Source organism: Colias croceus, chromosome 3 (genome assembly GCF_905220415.1).
Source record: "Colias croceus chromosome 3, ilColCroc2.1".
NCBI classification, from domain to species: domain Eukaryota; kingdom Metazoa; phylum Arthropoda; class Insecta; order Lepidoptera; family Pieridae; genus Colias; species Colias croceus.
This window is the reverse complement of record NC_059539.1, coordinates 2,364,103-2,391,435: the sequence shown is the minus strand read 5'-3', so window position 1 is coordinate 2,391,435 and position 27,333 is coordinate 2,364,103. Positions and strand designations below refer to the sequence as shown.

Here is a 27,333-nt window from a genome sequence, read left to right as displayed (position 1 = left end):
AACTAGTTACCTACATGTAAACCTTAATATTATAAATTTTACAGCCGCTATATTATACCCGCATACAAAACAAAAACACGCATTTGAACACCAATTAAAAACCACTATGTACAGTTTAAATTCAAACAGTGTTGATTTGTGCGGTCGGCGGCAGCGAACTGGAAAGAGCTGGGTTTGATGAGATTCAATACGTATGGGTATACATGTATGTTGTAATTTCATACACATAATATATAATAGTACTACGTATTTCAGTGGTGTAAAATGTTGGTAGGACAGCGTTTCGGAATTTGAGATTATCGTAAATAAACTTCTTAGTTCAAACGCATGTATTTTGTAGTTTAAGTTGGAATCTGTATACAATTATATGCCAATATATTATGTTTGTAGCTCAAGAAGATAAAACTTACAAATCCTAACGTATAAGTTAGAAGAAAATTAACATTTAATAATAGCATATTATTTACCTAATCTAAATTAACACCTACAAAAAATGCTGACAATCACAAGATAGAATTTCTTAACCAACTTGGACGTCAAGAAGTTAAAAGTGTAAGTTAACTATTTTTATTATTTTTCTTTACTTACATGTTAAAATATGTACTTCATTTTATAATTGTAATACGGTGCCATAAACTTTCTTAATTGTTATCTTATTTCGTCGTAGCTCATTTCTTATCAAACTACAAGACAAGACCTTCTAAATATGTTTGCGTCGAGTCATCAAAACACCAATACGTCGCATTATCCCATTCCGTGTTATACTCTAGAATAATTCGATTACCGCTAATCTGTTAGCAAATTGAAACAATTTTGTGTTCGCGCACATTTCTGATTGAATTAGATTTGATGCGGACCGGATTGGCACGTAATTTGTTATCCATTGTTTTTCATATTATTGAGTGTTATAATTTGAGTTGTTTTGTATTGATTGTGTTGTGTTAGGAGATGTATTAATATGTTTAGTACAATGTATGGCAGCTTTTCGCCCGGGTTTTCAATTGTAAAGGAAGCATCCATGGGATTGAGATGACTGCTCGCTTGCCTCCTCACTTTCTCCAGACATAAAAATTATATAATTAAACCGCTTCGTCACATACAAACACTTTTACATTTATAGGTAAATCAAATCAAATCAAATCTGTTTATTTGCTCGTATATGGTCATACAAAGCTGTTAATATACAATATTTATATCACATATACTGCCATTGTAAATGGCGTGCAAAAATTTTTGAAAGTACAAAATAAATTATCAATAATATAGGTACACGTTAATACATTCAATCAACAAAAAAAAAGACAATAAATTACATAATACATACAAAATTACAATTAAATTATATAGGTAGGCACATAAGTAAGTATTAAGTATGTACCCACTATCTACAATATTATTATAAATGCACTATTATCCTGTCGGTTCAGTGGTTACAATATTCGTTCGAAGAGGTCTTAGGTTACTACTTCTTCAACCTACCAGTTCAAGGTCGGGTAAAAAACAAAACGATTTTTAAGTTTCAATAATATTTAATATGTAGAAACATTATACATACGTAGCTAACTCGATAACGGTTTTGATTGCTATCTGCAAACCAAGGTTCTCTCAATATAATATTCGAGTACTGACTTCGCTAATTTAAGTTGAACATCGTACAATAAGCAATATCTTAACTTTAATTGGAGTTTCAGAAGGTAAATTAATTAATAAATATTGGAGCTGGCACTTCTGAAATCTGAATTAAATACAATTTGTACACTGAAAAAACGTGATGGCTATAAATAAACAAGTTGCTGCTATTTACAACCGAGTAACTTGCTTCGGAGGGAGCCTGCAAAGTTTGTTGCTAAAATTATACAAGTCAACTTTGTTAACGTATGTTGGTAATATAAACCCACTAAGCTGGTCAAAAAATACGTATTAAAGGTTTGTTGCTTTTAACCTATTCACTCAGTAAATATAACTTACCTACTTACTGTAGTGAATCGCGTTACTCTGTTAACAATACCCAACGTGCTCTGTTGTTTTTAGCAAAGTTGTTGCGTAAAACTAGCGAAGTAACACGATAATGTTAATCATATTTATTGGGTAGAGACAGCCAATCTACTTTGTTACTTCTACTCTATTGAAAATTTGTATACGTAGCCAAGTTACTGGGTACTGTCAATCGTGTTCATTGGTTAACTATAACTAAATATACTCTGTTCTTTCTAGTCAATTAAGATTGGCATATTTAGCCAAGTTACTTTGTATTCTTAGGCGGGTTTATTAGGTAACCATAGCTAAAATACTTTGTTGCAAGTACTAATTCAAACGACACATATTAAGCTATATATTTTCAGTATAAGCTGACCTGTGAATGTTTGTAAAACCTATACAAGGTGTAACAGAAAGGGGATATACACATCCGAACAGGGCGTGATGCACTGATGAAACTGAACAACGTTTCCCAAGGAAAATGGGTCGAAAGATGAAAAAAAAATTAAACCTCTCCATTATTTTCATCTTTTGACATTATGTTCTTTGGGAAAATTGTTCAGTTTCATCAGTAGGTACATCACGCCCTGCTTAGATGTGTAACCCCTTTCTGTTACACCCTGTATGCAATGTGAAGTCAGCTCATACTGAAAATATTTACCTAGTTCGATATGTTGTCATTTGTCATTAGTGCAGGGGGCAAAATTTTGGCATGTCGGAAAAAAAGCCAATGAAACGTTCATGTAGGAAAATAACACTCATTTTACCGACACACCAAAAACTTATAAGAAACTGAAAGAAAATTATGCACATTAATGAAATTAGCTTTATTCAGTACACGATACAATCATTTCAAGTAACATACTACTTACACTTAGATACTACTACTTTTAAAAATAGTACACAATTCACAATGTCAAGAAACAATAACTATTTTGTGTTTTAATTTTCACAATAACAGGGTTAAATATAAATCATGAGTAAACTTTTAAGGAATGACTCACACTACGAACCTGAACAACTTTAATTAGGTCTATACCTAATCCAAAGCCAAATCCAACATCGTAAAAGAAATATCAGCTGTTTCATATACAAAAGTGGAATTATCTACTCTGCCAAAATCTACGGAACAGCTGATTTTATTTCGCGATGTTGGAGTTTGTTCTATAATGAAAGTGGTTTAGGTTTGTTTACATAAAAACAAACAACCATTATGGTAATGTAAGCAAGTTACTACATCTAAATATTGTACTTATATGTATTTGATAAGTCAAAAGTTTAGGCAAAAACTATAGAATAAGTTAGGAGAATATATCTTTTTGATCTAATAATTTTATTACAACCCAACAAGTAAAACCGTTATTTTAAACATTTGAATTTATTCTCATTGAAACATAATTCACATTCGTCGTCGGGAAAATGATCATAAATGCTAAAACTTAAACATTTTTTGCACCAAAAAAAAAATTAAAGTACAATAAGCTCTTTACATATTATATGGGAACTATATCCTACCTAATGTAATTTACTAAAGCAATAGGTATTTAATAAAGTAATAAGTATATGACAATATCTTGCTTGATCAGAAGTAACTTACTAATTCAAATATTTTTGGCTTGATTGTGGGGAAGCTTTCAGTGATATATTGTCCTTTGGTTTTCACAATCTTTTTCTAGCTGTAAAAAATAAAAAAAACCTAAGTAAATATTATACAAAAGTAATTAAACTAAAGCAGACAAAAAATTCAAAAAAATTGAACTCACCAGAAGATATCCTTTGGGTTTTTTAAGAGCCGCATATTCATTGTATTGAGGTATTGGAGCTATAGTTAACTATTTTGCAGCAATTAGCTTCGTCTCTGTAGAGTCTTGCAACTTTAGTTCTACGGCTGTCCATGGCTGTTTTTGAGCCCTAATAGTTTGTCTTCTGCATCTTGCTCTTCTATAATAGTTTGAATTAAAATGATGATGAAAAGTTTTTAATGTAAATTTGAATCTGCCTTGTAGGTGCTGAGGCGGCGCTTCAACAGACACGTTCGTCACTCGACTATGATTTGATAGAAATGGCTGACTTTGCGGGCTACGCAGCCAATTCCTTGTTTCATTTTTATCAAGTTACTCGGTCAAAAATAGTATTCGCTCCATTGTTAATTGCCGAGCTGTGCTTATCTCCCAATAGATAAGTTACTTGTTTGTTTTTAAGTAAGAAACACGGTTATATGCATCATAGAAAGTTATTTAATTTTAGCCAAATAATATTATGTCTAAATTTAAATGATTTACTTGTCATTCAATCATTATGTAAGCTTGTTTATTTTTAACCGAACTCTGTGTAAATAGTAGCCAACTATGGTTAAGTCTAAAATTAAATAACTTGCTTATCATTAAATAAAAACGTAAGCTTGTCTATTTTGAACCTAATTCGGTAAAGGTAATATTAACCGAGTCGGTAATTTTGAAATAAATAAGTACTTTTTTAATAATAGCCAAGAATATTTAGCAATACTTGCTTGTATAATACTAGCAAAGCTTTAATGCATATTTTAAATATGTCTTAATTGAATGCAGCAGAATAATTTTTAACCGAGCTAAATTGGTACTTTGCTAAAGAAAATTTTTCTCAGTGTAGTTAATAAATAAGCAGCGCGAATGTATTTTAAATTGTTTTTTTTTTTTTATATTAAATGAATGTGTTTATTCGAATATTTGCCAATTAGGTACCAACTTTAGGTATATAGTTCTTATATAAATAAGATTTAAATGTGAATTGTGTATGAAATTCCGCCCAAAAGTTCGACATTTCACTACGTAGGTATACGAACCTAATGAAATTCAGGACATTGATACTGGATTAATATTTTAGTTATTTTGTATCCGGAGGCAGAAGGAACGTTCGCTTTATAATTATACTTATCTTAATATATATAAAACTCGTGTCACAATGTTTGTCCTCAATGGACTCCTAAACCACTTAACCGATTATAATAAAATTCGCACACAATGTGCAGTTCGATCTAACTTGAGAGATAGGATAGTTTAAATCTCAAATTGTTTTAGAGAAAGCGGGCGAAGCCGCGGGCGGTAAGCTAGTAAGTAATATAATAATTAAATAACACATAACTTATTTGTAAAGCTTTTAGCGCTAAATATACCAGTGTCGCGTTGCTACCCGGAAATTTCACAGATATTTTAATTATTTATGATCTTCTAAATTACGAGGCTATCTATCAATGTCAAGTTATTAAGAAAATGGCTTCACACCCTTTAATAAAACCAGTTATTTATCAAACGTTTATCCGCGCAACGGGTTGCTTACTAAGTTTTTATGAAGACCTTTTCTTTATTGATTGTAACCCTATTATTATCAGGTTAAAATGGTTTTATTTTTTACAGACAAATGTGCCGAAATATACCTTTGTAGGTAATTGTATGAAGAGAAAGAGAAGGAATAAATTTATTTTTTAAGATCAACCGTGTTTTAGTTTATTATACAATTAATCATCATTCATTAAACTAATGTGTCCTTAATAGATAAAGTGTGTTGCATATTATGTAGACACTGAGGCACTTCATTCAATGTAGGTATTTTTCTTTAAAATAATTTTATAAATTAGCTATAATATGTAAATTACTCTGTTACCTACAACAAAGTGTGTTCTGCAATGAAGTATAAATATTAACAACTAGCTGTGCCCCGCGGTTTTACCCGCACTGCTCCGCTCCTGTGGTTCTCAGCGTGTTAGCTTTCCTCGATAAATGGGCTATGTAACACCGAAAGCATTTTTAAAATCGGACCAGATCGCTGAGATTAGCGCGTTCAAACAAACAAACTCTTCAGCTTTATAATATTAGTACTTATAGATTAACGGTTTTGATATCATGTTACACGTATGTTCTAACTCAATATAAAACTATTAATTAAAACCATTTCAGAAAATTTGTAGCTGCTAATGAAATGCAAATGTATTTCTATCGGCAAAACAACATTAGTAATTTACATAATCCTGTAGATTTCATAAATTTCGCCGTAAATCCCATACAAAAAATTAACGATGGTTTTGCGTGTTTTCTTTTTATAATTTATTACCGAAGTTTGGAGTGAAATGTAGTCTTGTGAAGCATGCTTTCTGAAAGATATTGTATCCTATTTACTTAATCGAATGTTGGCATATAGCCAGGGTTTGTTTGCGAGAATTTAATTGGCTTTCAGATAAATGAGGCTATAGTTAAATAACTGTTATAACTTGAGCGATAACTCAGGTTATGCAATTAGCAATCACAGTGATTGCGGGATAGTTACGGGACTTTTGTGTGAACAATTCATGAATGTTTTCTATGTTTATATAATTTATAAAGATTTTACTTGCGTTCGTGTTCAAATAGATAACCGAAATTTAATAATATTTATCTTGATAATTGGAGAATTTGAAAGTTCCAATGAGTCTTTATAACAACAATTAAGTTAAGTTGTAATTAGTATATACAGGACTAGCTTTCCGCCCGCGGCTTCGCTCGCGTTTTTAAATAAAAACCCGCATAGTTCCCGTTTCCGTGGGATTTCCGGAATAAAACCTATCCTATGTGTTAATACAAGTTGCCATCTATATGTGTGCTAAATTTCATTGTAATCGGTTCAGTAGTATTTGGGTGAAAGAGTAACAAACATACACACATACATATACATCCATCCTCACAAACTATCGCATTTATAATATTAGTAGAATTAGGTAATTTAATCGTAGTAAATTATATTAAAATTAATATATATTTAGTCTCATTAACGTGAAATCCAAACAACAAATATTAGCCCTAAATTGTTGCGGATTGCGAAGATCACAGGATGCGGTTATGTGGGCGTCTAATTCTTTCAGCCTTCCCTTTTAATTAGGGGCAAACAATGCTGCCTTAAATTAATACGGTTTTGCCCCTGACGGCCCGTGATATTCCCTTTAATAAGACGGAAAAATTAATTTATAACAATACCGGATTGCTAAGGCAATTATACTGATACATTAAAGTAATAATGTTTAATTTGTTTTAGATTTACGAGCTGTTTCTGTTTTCGTTTTGAAACTCCCTTTTTAATGTGTTTGCCATAATCATATCTACAAGTCATATACATTGTTTCAATTGTTTTCCCTAACTAGAAAATTAGAATAATGCCATACAAACAACTTTGGATATTTTTAAAACTGCAATCCAACATTGGTTGAATTGCAGTTTTAAAAATATGGACATTGGTCCAATAGGAGTTTTGAAATAACTGCAATATACCAAAAATTTTATACTATCACCTCATTGTCTAGATTAGAAAGATTAAAAAAAATCAATCAAACCCACGCAAACATCAAACGCAGCGGAATTGACGGCATGATAAAGTGCTGGAACGTTCCAGAATATTCGAGAAGCGAATGATTGAACGGGATTACTTCATCCATCATATTCATGAATTCCTTATTGAGCGGCATATGGGCACACCGAGCAATAAGTTAGCAATCCGCTGGCCGAATCGCACATCTTCATAAACACCTCGGTTGGCGTAGATTGATAGCCGCAGACTTCATTGCATATTTATTGGCCCGCTTAACTGTAATGCCCTTTTCACAATGGGCAGCGTTGGGCTAGTACATGCAATAACGATAGTGTAGAGGGCCTAAATGTCTATGATCGGCCGCGATTGTATAGGCCTTCTTCACAATGGGCAGAGTTGCGTGAGTAGAGGCAATCACGATAGTGTAGAGAGTCTGTCCTGTAGACATTTGCCTATGGTCGGCCGTCATTGTAGATGTTTATTCATATTCGCCGTATTGGCGGCAAACATCGACGATCATGTGTTGGGCCAACGCTGGCCATTATGAAGAGGACCCATGAAACGATCTGAGATCGCCCAAGGTATATCAGATCGCAAATTGGATTCGCTGATCGCTCCGCGGTCGCTGGGACACGTTTAAAATGGTGAAAAATATCGCTTTGTTACGTGCGAATTGAATGAAAATGTACTGGTGATATATTTAAAATGGTAAGGAATAAATCTTGGGAGCTGAAAGGTCGAGTTACGTTTGGATATATAGGTATACATCGCGCTAAGGATCTACTATTGCAGCTTCGTTAAATGCAATTTAGTTTAGGTAAAATAAATTAGTTAAATATTCAAGTTCTTCTACATGAGTCTCGAATAATACACGAATAAAATAAAAGCATGTTGTTATCAATCCTTTTTGGTTAAAACAGTTTTTTTATGAAATCAAGATTAGTCTTTTAATATCATTAAGAAAGTCAAATGGTTATACTTCACTTATTTAGCGATAAAAAACGTTTATAAGTTTAACTTTTTCTTAAACACAAATTTCACAAAACTCCATAACTCTCTTTGATGTACACGATCAAAATAAATATATGTTGCTGTTTCAAAACTGTTTACATGTTTTTTTTTATATTTTCCCACGCAATGGAAAAAGGTTTCTCGGAAAACTTGATAAGTTTCGCTTCCCGTTGGAAATTTAACCCTCGTGAAGTTATATTATGTGTGTTCATTATTTTGTAAAAGTTGTAAAACGGTACAGAGTTTAAAGTAGAAAATTGAAAAAAGTAAGGATATTAAGAAAATATTCTTGAATATTTATTAGGTATTTACTTAATGCTAAGCACAAATAAAAATAGTATAGATACTATAATGAAATTATTAAAAAAAAAATTCTACGCAGTTAATTGAAAAAAGGATAATTTGTTAAAGGTAGGTACTTTTAATATGTTTGTAGTAAGAGGTTTTATTTCCATCGTAAATAGGCTGTTGTAGTACAGTCAGATTAGACTTTGTATTGAATCCAGTAATGTCATTACTTGATTATATTATTAATTCTTTGTTTGTTCACATTCTTTGGCGAAAAGTAATGAATCTAATCTCAAGGTAAAGTAGTATCAATATCCGTAGAGCAGTTTAAACTGTAGAGCTAATTTTTACTTAATTTCAAATGCAATTTTTTAAGCATATTATGTACTAGATTTCCGCCCGCGGCTTCGCCCGCGTTTGCAAAGGAAAACCTGCATAGTTCCCGTTCCTGTGGGATTTCCGGGATAAAAACTATCCTATGTGTTAATCCAAGTTACCCTCTATATGTGTGCTAATTGCTAAATTTCATTGTAATCGGTTCAGTAGTTTTTACGTGAAAGAGTAACAAACATCCATACATCCATACAAACTTTCGCATTTATATTATTAGTAGGATGTGTTTGGAAAGTTTTTTAGTTGTTATTTATATATAGTTTTATTTGCCACCAATTACAAAAATATAAATCTTAATAATCTTACACAGAACATATTATATTTAAGCTATTATAATCAGAAAGCGAAAAATAATTTAAAAATCAATATTAAAACGATTAAGCGATCGATACCTAAATATATTAAGAAACATATTTTTACTACAAAAATAACGAAATAAGCTTCTTGTTTTTAATACGTTTTCCACGCTGAAGTTTAATATTTTAGTAGCCGTTGTGATTAAAGCTGAATGTATTGATACAGTTCGTAATAAATATTGACAAAAATTCACAACCGTTCATGTTTTTTTTGTATTAACCATCAGAGCGGTTGATAAAAGGATGAAAGGCCTTATATATTTTGCATCAAATGTGATTTTTTTTATATTTGAATATAATTTCTGTTTGATTTATTTTAATCAATGATAAAAGATTATAATGAGGACTAATATGGAATTTTAAACGGTTCAATGATTAGGTAACTACGAATTTTTGGTTATGAACTGAAGAGAGGAATGATACGAAAGAATAAAAATATTTTTCTTTCATTTTGAATATATATAATTTATGATGAGAGCATTATATTTTTGGTTTATGTCTGAATAATAATAATAATAAAATCGTCTTTATTTGGTTCTCACAACATTAAAAGGTTACAAAAACTTAGTAATACTACACAATGTATATAGTAGAAGATAACGTTGTGAAAAACTGGTGCCTGAAATAGACTACATAGAAGTCCGAGGTACAGGTCACCAGCCCCCCTCGCGGATATCATACGAGAATACACAAGTGTACCTACGTACCTATATAATGCATAAAGTTATACAAATCTTATCAGAAGACAATTTTACTTAAAAAACACTAATACAAAAAAATAAAGAAGGCACTGTTCATCTTACAAAGCTTTGTACAACACAAAAGGTATAAATGTTGAACGCAAAATTAATCAGATCGCTAAAATTATATTATGCTCTCCATCAGTTCAGTATATTATAATTATTTCTAAAGAAAGGAACATGCAAGGATTTTAGAACAATATTTTTTCCGCCCCTGTGTGAAACCTATTATTTTATATTAAAGCAAGCAAAGGAGGTACCTACCTGATATAGAAATAATAATATATAATTGGAAAAAACGATTATAAGTATAACAAGAGTGACCATTTACTATAGGATTGTTTAAATTGAATTTGTTGCAAGTCACTCCAACAATTTCTTCATATGGACAAAAGGCCAACAGAAAACTAATTTGCTTTACACGAAGAGGTCACGGGGAAAGATTTTTTAGATTCAGATTAGCGAAAACTGGTTTATTTTTACAGGGAATTGAATGCCTTTTGAATATAATGGTTTCATTTATTGAGCTTCCTCTTGGCTGAGAGTTACCAGACTGGGTATAAGAGCCTGTTGCCATGACAACGGTTGATATTTTTGTCGAATAGACGGTAGAGAAAATTTTGGACATTCTGTTGTAATCTTTTGTTATGATTGGAGGCATCTTTAGGTATATTGTTAATTTATATTGAAAACATTTATTCTTACAACAGACGGTAAATACAAATTATTTTTATTTTTTTTAATCTGTGTAGGTATAGAGATAATAATGATATACTCGACCTAAGTACTCGACTTAAATATATTTACTGCGTTGTAGCTAGACCTTACAATAAGGAACCTTTTGTGGCCGAGGGATTTCTTAAAGCTCTTTTATTTTATTTTAATATTGTTTGTTATTTACACAATAAAGTAAATAAAAAAGGTGCTCTTTATTCTATTTTATCAATAAAAAGCGGCAATACTCAATTTATAAGAATATAATCTATGTACCTTCCAATAAATGATATCATTCTTCAAGCGAATCGACCTTTATCATTTCATAAAGTTGCAAGTCATTGAGGTAATAAACTGATAGCCGAACAAATAATCTCGCAAACATAAGTGATTCGGAAAAACAGTATTAATTCCAGAGCGGAAAAGGGACAGAGCTATATAAGTCGTATAGCGCTATCACTCTCCCACGTTGGAAATATAGTAACGTCCAGGTGTAAAATAATTTCGTCCAGTCACGTAGGTAGGTACATATGAACGAGATTGTATTGACTGTTTGTCTGTTTGCTTTCTATTATTGCATGATTGGTTTGATTGAAGATAAGATGAGATTGTGAATGATTGTTGTTTTTAGTGGGAATTGGCATGAAATAGGTTGAATGAGGCGTTCAAATAGTAATATAGGTACTTTGGAGACAGTGTTCAAACTGTGGTTATAACGGTATGATACGAGGGCGGTCCCAAAAGTAGCCGACCTAACCAAGAAAAAACAAAAAATATGGAATTAATTATATTTATTTCTCTACATAGCTTCCTTGTAGTCCTTTACACTTTTCCCAGCGGTGCTCTATAGCTTCAATGCCGCGTCTGTAGTAGGAACCGTCGAGCTCTTCAAAATAGGCATTAACCGTAGACTCAACATCTTCATTGCTTGAAAATCTTTTCCCACTGAGCCATTTTTTTAAGTATGGGAACAGAAAATAATCAGATGGGGCCAAATCTGGTGAATAAGGTGCATTAGGTAGCAATTCAAACTTTAATTCTTCGATTTTAGCCATCGCAATGCCGGAGGTGTGGACTGGCGCGTTGTCCCGATGAAACAAAACTTTTTTCTTTGATATATGAGGCCGTTTTATCTTTATTTCTTCACTTAGACGCTGCAACAAGTTTGCGTAATACTCGCCGTTGATGGTTTTTCCTCTTGGTAGATAATCTATGAAGATATAATCCCACGAGCGTCCCAGAAAACCGATGCCATGACTTTTCCTGCCGATGAAACCGTTTTTGCCGTCTTTGGGGCCGATTCTCTCCTTGCGGTCCATTGCTTAGACTGTTCTTTCGTCTCCGGTGTGAAATAATGAACCTACGTTTCATACATGGTAATAAATCGACGAAAACTCTGCACTATTGTTTCGAAATTTTGCCAAACACTCGAATGAAACATCCTCACGACGCTTTTTTTGCTCTAGTGTGAGTAATCGCGGCACCCACCTTGCGCACAGCTTCCTCATGTCCAAGTTTTCAGTTAAGATACGATGTACTGCACTTTTTGAAATGCCTACCATTTCTGCTAGCTCGCGCACTTTTAGTCGACGATCATCCAATACAATTTTGTGGATTTTTTTACCATTTCTGGCGAAGTCACCTCATTTGGTCGCCCACTACGAGGTTCATCTTGGCAGTTCGTACGGCCACGTTTGAACTCGGCCACCCAATATTTTACCGTTGTAAACGAAGGAAAAGACTCCCCTAATGTAGAATCAAGCTCTTCTTTTATGTTAGTTGGGCTGAGGCCTTTCAAATGAAAGCATTGAATGACGTATCGTAGACCAATTTTTTCCATATTAGAAAATTCTCTTACAGCGTTCACTTTCAAGGACTACAAAACAAATGACAAATGACCTAGCGTGTTCGAATTCCAAATTTAAAATCCGCATTGATCAGACTTTTTAATAAAAGTATTTAATTGAATAAAACTGCCAGTACGTAAGTCAGGTCGGGTAATTTTGGGACCGCCTACGTATTATAGGCAAGGGGTTGATTGTTTAAACTTTATATATATTTGACATCTAGCCAACTCTATAGATAGAATAAGATATAGGTACCATCCATCTATTCCACCATCCATTGAATTTTGTTGAACTGTTTTGGATTGATTAATTTACAGACCTACTTATCTTCCTAAGCAATTTGCAGCAACACGATTTGATAATATAGAACTTAATTTAAATATGTTGGTTATTGGCAAAATTAAGGCCTCTAAATAATGTTTTAACTTATCCATACTAATATTATAAATGCGAAAGTAACTCTGTCTGTCTGTCTGTCTGTTACTTAATCACGCCTAAACTACTGAACCAATTTTCATGAAATTTGGTATGGAGATATTTTGAGACCCGTGAAAGGACATAGGCTACTTTTTATCCCGGGAAAATGACGCAATATCGGAAATCCCACGGGAGCGGGAACTATGCGGGTTTTTCTTTGGCTGCGCGGGCGAAGCCGCGGGCGGAAACTAGTAATAAATATAGCGCGTGTTTCTTAATTAAATATTTAGCACAATATTATAAATTCGTTCTTGATAAAGCGTGATAAAGCGGCTCATATATTAACACCTCACGTATTAATAAAGTATTGTCAGCAAATTTTAAGCTCAATTTATATTATATATTCAGTCTTACGCTATAGGTACCCACTATAAAGATACGATTATCAATTATATATTTATAGTAATTGGTTGTTCAAGTACAAGGTTTCTGATACTTAAAGAAATGTTTCGACAAAATCCTACTAAAATTATAAAAGCGAAAGTTTGTGAGGCTTGATGGATGGATGAACGTTTGTTACTCTTTCACGCAAATACTATTGAACCGATTACAATGAAACTTGGTATGTAGGTAGCTGAAAACCCAGAATAAGACAATAGCTACTTTTTATCCCGGAAATCCCACAGGGACGGGAACTATGCGATTTTTCTTTAAAAACGCGGGTGTAAATCTAGTTTGTCGATAAAAACTGTACCATGTTTTACTGAATTAACGCATTGCAGATATTTAACCCATAAATATGAACTACAGACATCGGAATCACGACAACCAAGTAAAACCAAGTAAATAAAACTGTACGTACCAGTAACAAGTACAAAACAAAAGTAATTAAAAGTTGATAATATAAGAATGGTTACAAAAATGTTGCACATTTTACGCTAAGCCCCGCTTGTAATTAAAGCTGATAATGACTTGGAGGAAGTAAATTGTGCACGAAACAACCAAGGTTAAGTATTCATTTAGACGCTTCGTTATGAAGCAGATTCGACGTGTAATTATTTGTTAAGAGCCTATTTGGGAGTTATTTTCTTGGGTCGTGGTGTTCTTCGAGTATGTGGACAAAATATAGGCTAGGTGTGTGTTATTATTACCTATAATATACTTGAAGAACGAATTTCAAACTAGTCGTTGTAGTTATCAAAGTATCTGAAAAACCCAACAATACTATTGATTACCGGTAAATGTTTTGATTTTTAAACTGTATTTCGTTATAAAAACTTGTAATTATAATTTGTTAGTCTCACCAAATACACCATTGTTTTAAATTATTTTGAATGAAATTTGCCTAAACATTGTGATAAAAATACCGGTCGTGATACATATTAATTATTAAGTTATAGTATGATTAATAATAATTACACTACATTTTAATTTTAAATTATAGTCCTACAAAATCTAAACATTCCACGTTAAATTCAGCCTTAAAGACCTGTCTTATTAGCAAATAACAAATTAAGTCCCGTAAAATAGGCTCATTCCGATCACGGTTTCAAAGACGAATTTCAACAAAGTGCACACGCTAGAAAGGTCCTGAAATATGGGATTGTTACGTGGGAACCTTATATAAGTAGACTAGTAGCGTATCGCGGTTACAGACATATAAGTTTTTTCTTTAATCCTAATGTACCTGCGGGAAAATCAGTATAAAAAGTAGTCTTAGATACTCCTTATAACATCAGTTATCTGTCAGTATCAATTTTCTGTAAGTTATGTCAAAAACTATTCGTACCGTTCCATAGATTAGCTGGAACAGACGGATAAAACTTGTAAAAAAAATGCTATTTTGGTAAATGTACCGTGTATCCTACCACCATCCTACCCTCAACCATATGCATTTAGTAAAAAGCGGTTATTAAGACGCTTTTCTTAGCATAATCTACATATATACTTCTTAGAAACCGACCGTTTCATTTCATTTTATTTTCAGCTTAACCATTCTATTATAATAGAACAAACAGAAACTCCAATATTATTATTAGTAAAAATATATAGTATACTTGGATATGTGTTTGATTTGAAAATATTGGTCGCACTTGATTTGTGGCTACTCTAGGCGACCCATTTCTGAAGGCTGTAGGCGGTGGTCGCCTACGCCGTTTGACAAAGAGATATTTGGGTACATTTGTTATTGCTTTATGACTTGGTATTCAATGTGGGATATATCTTGTATTTTTACTTTTGATGGATATTTATGTTTAAGCCATGTCGTTTATTGTATATTAGATATGACTTGTAACACCGTAATGTCCGTAATATTAAATAAATACATATGTTATGTTACCTATGTAATCTGATGCAAAAACAATAAATAGGTATTTAGAATGTTTACTATGTTTTATGAACTATATATACAATATATCATCATTTGTATAGATACTTATTTAGAATAGCGATGGAAACTTTGCTTTATCTTCAAGCTCTAGATGCCCATTTTAACGAATATACCAAGATAAAAAGTTTTAAATTCTAGCCAAAGAAAAATCCGTAAAATTACTTAGTCCATCACAATACCAAGTTGTTCAAACACAATCTCCTCTAAATTCTAAACACTGCGACACACAAATCATTTATTATTCTCCAAGTAAATTTAGGAAACACTTAGAGCGTTTTACGAGTGTCTTCAGTAATTTATATAGTCGCAGAATGATAATTTATAGCGCATGAAACTCGCCGTAAAATGGTTTTTATGACCGAATCGAATAAGTGTACACTATGTGTAGGAATAGGGATGACGAAGACCTCGGATAGAGCGGTTTAAAACTTGTCGTTAGTCTTCTAGTGCTTTTGGTATTAAGTCAATGCTTAGCAAATAGTAGAGTCTGTAGAGATAAGAGCTGAAACTATCAAACAATCGGTGTTAATTGTCCTCTCGATGAAAAAGCGCCCACGCTACTTGATTGATAATAATATTTGCGAAAGGCGCGACGTTCATATATTCATTTAAAGATTATATATTGTCTTATTTAGATGAAAATAATCATGATGCTGTGAAGGAGACTTCACAGAGGCATCTGTGAAGTCGCCTTCACAGCATCATTTTATGTTCATTTCAAAACACCAATAACAATATTTTTTGATATTAAACTATACCATCATTTTTGAAATACATTATGTTATTACAAAATAGTACTTAAGTATGTAGTATATTTAATCCTCTCTAATGAATCCGGTCAATACTCACAACCACTATACAAACCGAAATTAAGTAACTTCAGTTTGACCCATAAAATACCCAGACGTTAAAACACTAATTACCCCCAAGTACACAAACGTTGTAGCCCCTAATGTTCTAATGAAGTGAAAGTAGCCGAATTTGCCGTTCCGTTCGATGAGTAAATAGACGCCTGTCGAAACTTAATAGCTTGCTGTAATGAAAATAAGTGAGGTGCCTAATGCTTTCCTAAATGATAAGGGAGGTTATTATTTACAACTGTATACGCAACTTGATCATTTCTGGGTGTTATTTTGTTGTTATTTGTTTATAACGTTAAATATTAGAGACTTCGATAAGCAATCTTATAAAAGCACGCTTTAATAAGTGGGTCAATTAATTATTAGTATTGTCACTGATCCTAGATTAGTGCTTTATTAAAACGCGATAGTAAGGTTTTCATAAATCGTTTCTACTAGGAATTTGTGTTAGTTGATATACGATCTTCTGAAGGTTACCTCTTATCAGTGTTCTTTTGCACGGATGTAACAAGGAATTATATATGATATAATTTACGTAGCTCTTTTTATCGATACGTGTGTACTCTCTAATATTATAGTCGCGCTATGCATATGCTATTTATCTATTACGGATTACCTATCAGTCAACTTAACAGTGTTAATCTAGTGCTATTAACATAAATCAAAGCAAAATTTTACCAGAAACAAACGTCTCCAATAAAATAAAAATTTACTAAACGGTTAAAAAGAGCATTCTGTATCAGTGAGTAAGCGCGGGGTTTTTTGATGTTTTAACGCAATTTGTATCCAACGTTGCGACAAACCGTGAGTAGGGTAGCATTTAAACGTGTTTACTGAAGAACAGAGGTAGTCTGTGGGGTAAATGATAAGCGGAAGCGGAAAATTGAGTTCAATACAGTAATATGATTACTTCATGGTGGTGTGGAAAAGAGTTCTGTGAATCTGTGTCATCTTGCTCTATCGGAAGCAGAAACAATGGATTTGACGAAAACGATTATTAACATGTCTTGTTTATTTTGTATATATTTTCTCTATCTTATCAATATGGCGGCGCGAGCAGAAAACAATAGATATAGAGACAAGCGATAAATGGTGGGCATTCGGTTTACGCGAAAACTAAACTACCGCTCACTGCACTTTGTCAGTGCACAACCAAGTTATTTTCGCGTAATCTCCTGCCTTGTCGCACGGGCAAAATTCATTAAGTGTATCCAAAAGGACACGTGCGTTCTTTTACAAGGGGAGGGGGGGTGTGAAGTGGGGGGTGTTTCCCGCGTTTTTACTTCACGGAAGGGTGATGGTCTTACTCTTGAAGCCTTTTATGTGTCCCGGAGTGGGGTTTTACGCGCTTGGTATCGAATTTTGGCGCGTAAATTGACTTTTGTTTACGTATTTTTAGTGTAAGGTTGTCTTATTTGCAGTTTTTTTCTATTTTTAAAATCAAATACTATTCGCACATAAAGGGATGATTTAAATAACCGTTTGATTGAAGAAAAACGTACAGATAAGCCAACTAAATCAAGAAATTGGTCAGAAATGGAATATATACTATACAAGGATAAGAAGGCCGATATACCGACATAAGTAGGTACCTATTATTACATTCGGATGTCGTCCGGCTGTGGCTAAACTAAACTTATAACCTCATATTGTTATTATTAATTACTACTTAAATAATAAGAGAGTGAAGTGCAAACAATTTGTTAACAAAATCCTTCCTCAAAAATTCGCGTAGCAAACATGATAAATATGGCATATCAAAAGTTTAAATTTAAGATGAGGCCCTCGGGAGGCTGTGCTGTGCCCACGTACTTGCAATTTGTTAAAACGAGAACTGGCTATGTTTGTAGCGGTATTGCATACACTACTGGGGTGGAGATAAATAAATATTCCTTATATTTTAAATGGTATTAAGTTACTTTGTGTTATGGTATCTAGAGAGTAGAAAAGTCACAACTCTAGATCCATATACCTATTTATTTTATTTTAATTTATCTGGGATAACAAACAGTAGAACAGTAAGAACAAGAACTACTTAAACTAGACACAGGTGTTACTATGCAATTAAAAATAGCTTTAGTTTTAATAACTCAGGCCCCGGAACCACAGACACAATAGAAAATCTGTTGTGTCTGGGACCAATCGGGCCGCTTGGGGCTCAATGGGTTAATAAGAAATCATAGCCATTTATTAGTGTAGAGTTAAGTAGACTAAATGCTCTACAAACATGTCTTTAAACACAATATCAATCTCTTATACGCAAACAAGCACACACGAGACCAACATTTTATTATTAAAACGATAAAATTTGTTGATTCTCTAATATTAACTTCTAATAACGAGAATTTTATCTCGCTCAAATAATACTCAATTTGGTGTACGTTTATGAGCTGTCTACAATAAGCCTACGTCGTAACCATAAGCTACGAGTCAAACAGCGAGTAGGTTCTACGGCCTACGCGGAGCCAAGTGAGTTTATGATAACGCTACTACAGCAATATTGCAATTATGTTGTAGGTAAGTAATAAAAATAGCGCGGTTCTACTTAGAAGTTATTTTATAGCTTTCTGTGTTGAAGAGGCAATAACTTTATAGTTCTATTTTTAAATTAGCATGCAAATTTGTTTTGTAAGACCGTGTTTATATGGATGTATTTCAACTGCGTTTGCATATTTTGTCGACTATTGAGCTTAAATATTTGTAACGCTAAGATTTTCTCTTACTAGGAATAATTTTAGAAACTTTGTCGATTTACATACGTGCTTTTCGCCGTGTAATAATTTTAGATGTATTATTTCACAATCAGACAATTTAGAATCGTTAAAGGTGTTTTTTTTATATGGGCTGTACTCTAACTATAGTCTAATTACAGTAAATCCCTTATTATGTAGTACCCATTTGCATTATTGTAAAGAATATCTAGAACTAGTTACACAGTTAATATCTACTTTGATATCCCATTTACATAAAAAGTTTAAACTTTTTGTGTATCGAGGAAATTATTTATATCAATAGTTTACTATTTATTTTCGATGATGTTTTATTACCTATTTATATTATAACATAATGTTATCACCCATTCTGAACAAGCCTTTATAGAGCGGGTTCTTAACTAGGTTGCAATGGTAAGTCGGCAACGGCTGTGCCATAATTAATTAGAATTATGTGCTCTCATCTAATATACAGGGTTACTTGTAAAACACCAGCAACCTCGCAGGATAAGATAGATAACATCATAAGTAACAACATTAATTTTGTTCTACGACTTTTGATAATTTGTTACATTTTATTTTCATACAAAAATAAATATTCATTTAATTTTCCGTTTGAATATTATAAACTCTACGCGCATTCCAAAAATTACGTTAACAAGAAGCGAACGGGAGGGGAAAGGGGGGTCGCGTCGTCCTTTCGATAATGAATAGAACATAGACTTACAAATGTTAGGAGAGTACAATAAAAGCTTAAAAAATCATTTAAAAATAATTTATTGCGTTATGCCAAAAGTCGTAGATCAAATGTTGTTACATAAGATGTTAGCTATCTTGTCCTGCGAGGTTGCCGGTGTTTTACAAATAGCCCTGTATATTATAAATTCGAAAGTTTGTATGGATGTATGGATGTATGGATGTATGGATGTTTGTTACTCTTTCACGTAAAAACTACTGAACCGATTACAATGAAATTTAGCACACATATAGAGGGTAACTTGGATTAACACATAGGATAGTTTTTATCCCGGAAATCCCACGGGAACGGGAACTATGCGGGTTTTCCTTTGCAAACGCGGGCGAAGCCGCGGGCGGAAATCTAGTGTTATAATAATTGAAGACACAGTAAACGGAATAGGAAGTAGAGAAACCATACGTTGTTTTAAATTGCTAGTGCTTTATTTGATATGATGGATGTCCATTGAAATGATGTTATCAATGTACTATATAGATATGTTTATATTATTATCGCTTGATAGATAAGTGGTACAATCAACCGAAAAAATATAGCTATAAAATTAGTGTAAGGCGACTTTATGAGAAACTAGAGGTCCGCCCCGGCTTCGCCCGTGGTACATATTTCGCAATAAAAGGTAGCCTATGTCCTTTCTCGGGTATCAAAATATCTCCATACCAAATCTCATGCAAATTGGTTCAGTAGTTTAGGCGTGATTGAGTAACAGACAGACAGACAGACAGAGTTACTTTCGCATTTATAATATTAGTATGGATTAAATTAATTAAATTGAACATAGTATAGATATTCTTAGGTCATTCATAGGAATAGTCCCATGCTTTATTGAGTTATTAGAACTGCGGTATTACACAATAAGGAACTCCAAATTCACAAAATTACTAATTAAACTATAAACGACCACACTTAATTTTCAATCCCAAAGCGATAACCATTAAAAATAACACCCTATTAATACCCAACATTTGATTTAATCGCTTTAACTTTCCTAGAGTACACTAAACCGTACTCTACGGTTGAGCCGTCCCACTAGACCCATAATATGTAAATTCATCCGGCTTTGGCCATTTTTCACAAGTGAAACCTTATAACCTTTAGAGTTAACATGTTAGCTTTTCTAACGAATGTATGGGTCGTTATGGTGTTTATTTTTATTTGTTGTCAAGTTTTATCTATCGCGGGCCTTGAGCGCGGGGACCGAATCGAGAAATTCCGTAACGAAAAAACCTCACGCTCCCCACTCCGACGGGTGGAGGTGTGGCTTGAAGGCATAGCATGCAATAGCTTTACCGCGGCAGTCCCCGAGTGCCACACGTCTTTTTTTATTAATGTACGATACATTTTCTACAAACGGCTTGTAAGCAGTGTTCTTGAAAATTATGAGTACTATTTACAAGTGTAAGAGATACTACCTACTTCTATTGGAATATCCAATTCTGCTTATCTGTATTCTATTTTGAAGTTGTTGACATTTTATTTCACAATATCGCTGTAAAGTCTTCATTTGTCTGTTGAAGAATGGATGTTGATTGCAGAAAGTAATTTAAAATTAAAATTGATCTGTAATGTCGAGAGAACGATGTAGCGACACCTCGCTCTGAATCGCGCAAGCGAAATGTTTTCGCTACAGAGCTATATATACAACTTTCCGACATCATTCATCGGGGCCTTCACGGCCTCCTCCTCCTTCGATGGAGGAATTCCACCTTCCTTCCTCCACAGTGGTAACCCCTGACAGTTCACAACTCCTTCTGTCCATCCATGATGTCCATGCTCACCTATCCCTTCCCCGCCTACGATCACCGCCCGCCAGCCAGCGCACTCGGCTTCAAATGGAGTTCTGTCCACTACCATGTGCGATCGCGCATGCTTGGTCAGCTCCACAGCCATCCTCACTGCACACTCCGACTCACTGGAGCATTACACGCAGCATCACCGCACTCAGTTCCGACTCACCGTGAACTAGCGGCTTCCTGTTCCGACTCACTGGAACATACCTGGCACTGGCAAGGCAATTCGTACTACGACCTCCGGTCTCGGAGGGGAGTCCTGTAGCGACACCTCGCTCTGAATCGCGCAAGCGAAATGTTTTCGCTACAGAGCTATATATACAACTTTCCGACATCATTCATCGGGGCCTTCACGGCCGGCCAGTCGAGTAGACTGTTCGAGGATCCTCCCTTTTTCGACTTTCAAATAATTCAAGTTAGGGCCATGCTTAATATAGAATAAAATTGATAAGTAAAAGTTAAGTTAATTTGAATATTCTCTCCTAAGTATTATTACCTAAAGTAATACGCGTGCAAAACATACAAAAAACTTTTACCTACTAAAAAGAATAAACATTTATGAAGAGGTAAAAGTTTTACAAAAGTTACATTTTTACTGCAAAAATATTCAATGAAATCTTTTAAATACAAGTGGTATATATTTACACAAACTGTGGGTAGTTCTTAAAATTATGAATAAAATAACAATTATCGCTAACATTACAGTTTTTTAAAAAGTTTATTTTAGCTCGTTAACTGCGAAACTTGCATCTATAAACATAAACTGTTTCAATATTTGAGTGGATAAAATGTCTAAAGAAGAAAAGTAATTAAAATGGGGGTATGCAATAAAAACGATAAACAATTTTTATGTTTATAGTAATATTCTACAGACTGTTAATTGACTGGCGTTGTTTAATTAAGCCGCTATTTAAAGACAATTTATCGGCTGATGTAGCTAGTCTATTTACTCAAGTATATGTAATAATACAGTTATCTAGCTGTGCACCGCGGTTTTACCCGCAGTGCTTCGCTCCTGTTGGTCTTAGCTAGACGATATATAGCCTATAGCCTTCCTCCAGAATTTATTAAATCGGACCAGTAGTTCCCGAGATTAGCGCGTTCAAACAAACAAACTCTTCAGCTTTATAATATTTGTATAGATTAATTTTAAGTGTAACTGTTTACTAATCAATGTAAGCAAAGGCATCTTAATTACTTCTATATAAAATTATGTCCATTTAAAAACTCAGTCATTTAAAATAAAATATTAGCGACACTGTTCTAATAAAAATAATTTCCATCCTAATTGGTTCTATATAAATTGCTGTTTTACTAATCAACATATTTTCTATCTTAATTGGTTCTTTATAAATTGCATTTATTTAAAAGCTTTATTAAATTCCAAGTAAAGGTAAAATATAAACTATTGAGGGTAGCTTTAATGGGGCATTATTTTACATTCCAAATGGTTTTCTATTGCGAAATAATTGGGATTGTATTTCCGAGTAGAGTTAAGGGTGCATTTCCACCAGATGTGCTATGCTACGATGCTGTGGATGCGTTTGTTATCACACATATTCAATAATGCACATGACGTAGCACTGGTGGAAATGGAAAAAATGAGGCCATTGGTTGTGTGCTATAATTGCGTCCTGTGGATGCGTGCTATGAATGTGTTCTGTGGATGCTTGCTATGTGTAGAGCGCCTACTATCGATACATAGTACCTACCTTTAGCTTGATCCGCGCATCTTCCTCACATAGCTACTTGCAGCATTTTCATAGCACATCATACTCGCACCGCTAGGTAGCTACTTAGCTAATACGTACTGTACACCGTTTTCACGTACTTACTATGTTACTATACATAGCATAGCTATTAGTTTTTCGTAGCCTAGCTACGTAGAACATCTCTTGTGGAAAATCACCCTAAGACTGAGGAGATATTATGCAACGCTTGGTTCGTACACTTTTCTGATGTAGAACGAGCATGGCTTCGTGAGATGAATTAAGTAGGTAAATGTTTTATCTTTTATAGGGTTTACTCCACAGTTTGCTCTTATTCCAAGATTGCGTCAGCGTTTGATTTTTTGTTGTTGTGTATGTTTTCATAGGAGAGCTATACGTAAGCGTTGTTATATGGTTATACTGCTGTATAATGAGCTATAATAACTATTTCACTCGGGTTCGCTCGCATGTTTATCTTGCTCCTCATACAAATTTTCGTATGTATTTAGAAGAACTTTTCTAAGAAAAAGTAGTAAAAATAGTAGCTCATTGCTGGAAAAATATTCAACGAAGATTAAATGTATTGTAATATTTTAAAAAAGGTGATAAAAGCATAAAACAATGCAACTTCGAAACATTATAATTGCATAATCATTTTTTTTAATGTTAAATATTTGACCCAGGAACACATCGTAGAACCTTAAACCTTATACGAATTAGATACTACCATATATTTTATAACATACCTAATACCTATATCTATATACAATATACATCTTACACAATATTATACGAAATCACATTTCCATATCACTGGCGTAATTCCGTTATCAGATTATCTACCAAGACTCCCACGGGATAGATCAGTGCATTCGAGAGCCATAATAAGGCTACATGTTTTAAGATTGGATGCTATAAATATATCGGGGTCTTTAGGGTTATTATATGAAATATTGCATGATATCCAAATCTTATTAACATAACAACTAAGTGCATAATATTATGTTCCTCTAACATTTTACAACTAATAAATAATTATACTTTTTGAGATTGTTTCTTTGTCTTTATGTAAAAAAAAAATCCTTGCAAAAAAGACCCTGATGGACCCTTAAAGCATCATGGACCGATAAAAAGTCTATTACCATTTTAGAAAATACAACATCTTTATACCAATTTGGACTTTGGCTTTTTCTCTTCATTATTAAAAAAAATGTACTTAGGTATGATTTCATTACAAATAATAAGATTCGCCGAAGTTAAATTAAAATGAAATATCCTTTGATATCTGAACAAATATAAAATTTCTTGGAATAGCTGCGAATAAGAAATATTGCATTTATTTATTCCGCAAACTTTGCATAGTTGGTCTTTAGCAGAATCCGTATCAAATCAAATCCGTGAAATTTATAAGAAAGGCAAGAATCTATAAAAATAAACGATATTACTGCAAATATAATGAAAGAAAAATAATTCGCAATTAATCAATGATTTATTTTATATTTACCGCCTCCTTGGTGTTTAGCGAGCGTAGAGACTAGGTATAGGTACTTGGTTCTATTCCCGGTGGATACGAAAAAAATATCTCGATCTGGCAGGGAACAGAAAGCTGATCACTTACTTGTCCCTAAAGAAAATTTATCAGCACATTTTATAGTATTAACCTACTTAGATGTAAGTAAAGGATAAGATTAAATCTGCATGTAGTGGAAACCACATTAAATCGTCGAGTCCTTTAGTAGTTAGCAGAAACAACGCACAGACACAAAGTCTTCATTTTACTATCTAATTTCCTAAACTATCCCGAAACAGAGCGGTTTCAGAACTAGTCTTCAATAAGTTACACTCGCATGCAGTATACGCGTAGTCGCTAACAGTCAGTAACATTCTTCGGTAGGTTTGCAACAGCTGTTTTAAGGAAGCGGTCATATTACGAGTGAAAGCGATAAGCGAAGCGGTAGCAGACTATACAGCAAAGGAATAGATAGAAGTAAAGATATTGTTAAACTGATACTAATGATAAAATGGTTCAAAATCGAATGATCGAAATTTTATTGACATCGAATCGTAATTTTTTATTGTCATTTTTACTGCAGTTAAATTATACGTATCACTCATAACACCTGTTTATAAAGAAAAATATTTTTTAAATTCTGACTTGTATTTGAATTCGCTAGCTCATAATAATATGATGACTTGAGATATAAGCTTGTTCAAAGAAACACAAATAGACTATGCAGCTTTATTATATTACTACAGATATTTCTATCCTTGTGAACACAGTCTAAATCCCAGCTAGACGAACGGAACATGTGACGTCATAAGTTAGGTTTTCTCTGATTGCCGCTCGTGCGCTATGAACTGCATCCCGCATGCCTCGCTGGATCTGTTTGCGGCAGGCGACTTCATTTTGTGCACGCTCTTAAACAGTTTGACGTTCAATTTAGGATTTTTGAATTAGAGTAGCGACTGACGCTATGTCTAAATGGATTACCATTTTACCTTACCATCAGCCCAACTCTGGGTATTCAATATAAAAATGTGGCCAATTAGCCACAATTTACTGTAGTTGCCTCTTTTCCGTTGAATTGAAACGTCAAAGATGACATTAACTAACGCCGGTGTACTAACGCACATAATATGACAAGACATATGTGCGTTAGTGTGAATTTTGAAGATTGTATGTTGTGTTGGTAAACTATCTACATCTTTTACTTATCATTGGGAAAAAGTAACTTCATTATACACATAATAATCTGTTCATTAATATGTTGAATATTCAAGATCAATCTCAAACAATTGCAGGATTTCGATTCTAATCCGAGTTTCTTAACAAGATCTGTATAAGCGAGTCGTAAGCCGTAGCATTGTGTTAATCGAGGCCTGGTGGGGATTAAGGGGATGAAGATTTTAATGCTATTTATGAAACGTAATCTTAGATGTATGTTTAATTGTTTTGTGACAATGGAAACGCTGTTTATAATCTTACTTGTCAAACTTACTGTGTTATATCTTATGTATGTACTGTGTATCATAAACGCTACAGACGTTCTTTTTACGTTATAGCTTCGAGTGATTTTTTCTATAAAGAGAGATGGGATATGAGAAAATGAGATAGATGACTTTTAGTAAGGTAATATAGTATAACAGATTATAAGGAATCGGCGCTCTCCAGCTGTTTGAAAATAATGAAAAAATATATTTGAAAGAATCTAATATAATGACTTTTACACGGTAATTCCTGAATGTGTCACGCTCACAATTAAACACTTGTAAGTTTAAATGAAATTTATTCAAATGTATCTAAATAAGTAATCGGATAGGTTCGTCAAAACAAAAAATAAAATAGCACGCACATGAGATACGTTTAGCGTTTAAAATTATTTCAATTTATAACATGAAACAGTTATGTTTGATATTTATCGCTTGTTTTCGTTCATTGTACAAAATTATTTGATGTAAACTGCTAGTTAATGGACTATATTCAAGATTAATTATGATAATTACGTCTAATACATAAAATTGTATGAGTCGAATAAATTAAAATTAAAATATAGTAATTTTCTTGTTCGATTTTATTCGTGACATTTAGAATTAAAGATTTTTAACAGATGTTGTTGATGTGGATTTATTAAGTCTTTATACTTTAATTATTATTGCAGTATTTGTTACATATAAATTTAAAGTTATAGTTTGATTTGAAGCTGTTTTTTGCTCTATCATTTCAAAAGTATTATCAATAGCATTGCTTTCTTATGTCTGCCCCCCTAGCCAAGTGGCTTTCTGTTAGCGTAGCGTTCAATAGAATAGACGTCAGCTTACGTCAATCTCATACATTCGTAGTTATCTACAGCTTACGTCAATCTCATACATTCGTAGTCTACTATTGAACGCTACGCTAACAGAAAGCCACTTGGCTAGGAGGGCAGGTCTTGTCGTACTTCGCGGAAATAATAATAATTTTTATTTAACTTTTCAGAGAATCATACCAACAATGTATACTAAAATCCATCGTTAAAATCTACCTAGAAATAAACTTATAATGGTTCATTAAATATAACGAAATA

The 27,333-nt window shown here is 33.3% G+C and overlaps 1 protein-coding gene and 1 long non-coding RNA gene across 3 annotated transcripts in view; one reads left to right on the top strand and one right to left on the bottom strand.

The window, feature by feature from the left end:
- LOC123706009 (RNA pseudouridylate synthase domain-containing protein 2-like) overlaps positions 1-27,333 on the top strand; it is a 341,844-nt gene that overhangs the window by 12,345 nt on the left and 302,166 nt on the right. The window lies entirely within an intron of this gene.
- LOC123706010 lies at positions 3,325-4,360 on the bottom strand. Its single transcript, XR_006753358.1, has 2 exons — positions 3,741-4,360; positions 3,325-3,653 (listed from the first exon to the last, which is right to left on the bottom strand). It is a non-coding gene; the product is annotated as an uncharacterized LOC123706010 (long non-coding RNA).